The sequence below is a fragment of the Anomaloglossus baeobatrachus genome, chromosome 7 (genome assembly GCF_048569485.1).
Source record: "Anomaloglossus baeobatrachus isolate aAnoBae1 chromosome 7, aAnoBae1.hap1, whole genome shotgun sequence".
Lineage (NCBI taxonomy): Eukaryota > Metazoa > Chordata > Amphibia > Anura > Aromobatidae > Anomaloglossus > Anomaloglossus baeobatrachus.
The window spans coordinates 302480132-302482117 of record NC_134359.1 but is presented as its reverse complement, the minus strand read 5'-3'; positions in this window follow the sequence as shown (position 1 = coordinate 302482117).

Genomic DNA, 1986 nt, shown 5'->3' with positions numbered 1-1986 from the left:
GTTTTTGAGTACTCCCGTGAAGCATCGGGTTTTCCAAACCTGGTCCATAATCCCTACTAAATTCCCCCCTACCTCCCTCGCCTTCCCCTCTTAGACACATTTTAAAACTCGTCCCTTTTCCAACAATTCTCCACTCCCACCCTGTCTATGTATAATCATATTCCACTCAACCAATATAACAGTAAAATGGCGAACAGTAATTAAACTGGAATCTCAAATTGTAAATACCACCACCGCGCCTAATTAGGCAGTCCCCATGTCCTGTGAAGCTCACATCAAACCCTTCGCATTCCCCCTGCATACTACCTCAATCCAAAAGGGAAGGAGGAAAAAGAAAAAAAAGGGGGGGAGAAAAAAAAGAAAAAACAAGAAGGGTCCCCTGTAAGCTCCTAAGGATGTTGTAGAGCCTCAGCCGGCCTTCTCCAACACACTGCAGATTCAGACAGTCAGCTCATTCCTTCAAACGGATCCGCTTTTCGTTTGCATCCAACCACTGCATGGCTTCTTCCGGAGTTGTAAAAAAGTGCACCCGCTCCAACGCCATCACTCTTAGCTTTGCCGGGAACATCATTGAGTATTGCACCCCCATCTCTCACAGGCGCCTCTTTACTCCTGTAAAAGTCATACGTAGCTTTTGAACAGAAATGGAGTAGTCCGGGTATATGGAAATTCTCTGGCCGTCAATCATAAGATCCTCCCTGTCTCTTGCCTTTCGCAGTATAGTGACCCTGTCTCTGTAGTTGAGGAGCTTGGCTAGCATAGTGCGAGGGCCCCTGCCTGCTGGTTGTGGCTGCATCGGGACTCTGTGTGCACGTTCCACGGCATAGAGCTTGGATAAGACATTAGCACCCATTTTCCCCCTGAGCCAGTCTTCTACATATTCAGTGGGGTTTCTTCCTTCCGCTTTCTCAGGGATGCCGACAATTCGGATGTTATTTCTTCTAGAGCGGTTCTCTAAATCATCATTTTTTGCCATGATTTCAGCTATCTGCTGTGCAAATGTTTTTTCAGACTTTTGTAGTTTTGTAATATGATCCTCTGTTATCCCCACTCTCTCCTCTACAGCCGCTGTTCTCAGATCTGCTTTCTTGAGGTCTTTCTTAATGTCAGCAACCTCTGCCTGTAATCCCTTAACTTGCTTTGTCAGGGTAGTCAGAGCCTCTTTACAAAAAGACACCACTGCAAAAACGTCCTTTAAAGTGGGGTTTTCTGGAGCCTCCTCTGCACTATGTGTTTTCTCCACTTCTCCTGTCTTATCTTGCTGCTTTTCACCATCCCCCATCTCCTCATAGCTGGCATTGTCTTCTCCCTCCTCTCCTATCTCACCTCTGTTATCTATATGCTGAAGTGATTTCTCTGGAGTCCAGGCAAACTTCTCCAGCCTTGCAGCGATCTGCATCCTCTCCTGACAGGCTGCATTAACTTTCTCAGCTTCCTGCCTTATCATGGCACCATCTTGAGAGCTGGGGACTTTCCCGCCTGCATTATCTTTTTGCCTGCGACGGACCATGGCACTCTGCATCCACCAGACTCACCCCAGATAAGTCCTCACCACTAGTGATGAGCGAGTACTAAAAAGCTCGGGTGCTCGAGGCTCGGGCCGAGCATCCCAAGATACTCGTGTACTCGGCCCGAGCACCGAGCCCAATGTTATCCTATGGGAGACCCGAGTATTTTTATGAAATGACCCCCGGCAGCATGTAGAAACCCTAAAAGTGTCACAAAAGTCTCAGAAGAGTGCTCAAATGACATGGCAACAGCATGGGGAAGACCCCTTGAAGCATTTATCACTCAAAAGTCACAGCTGTGAACAATTTTGTCCGCGTTTTACGCCATTTTTACGGACTCATCAGAAAACCTTCCAAAATGACACCAAAATGAATTTTCATGGCAGAAATGTTAAGGGCACATACCCAATAGTGAGATAGAGCTGGTGTATGTTACTTTTTGAGATTAATACATGAAAGATTTTACGTAAAACATTGT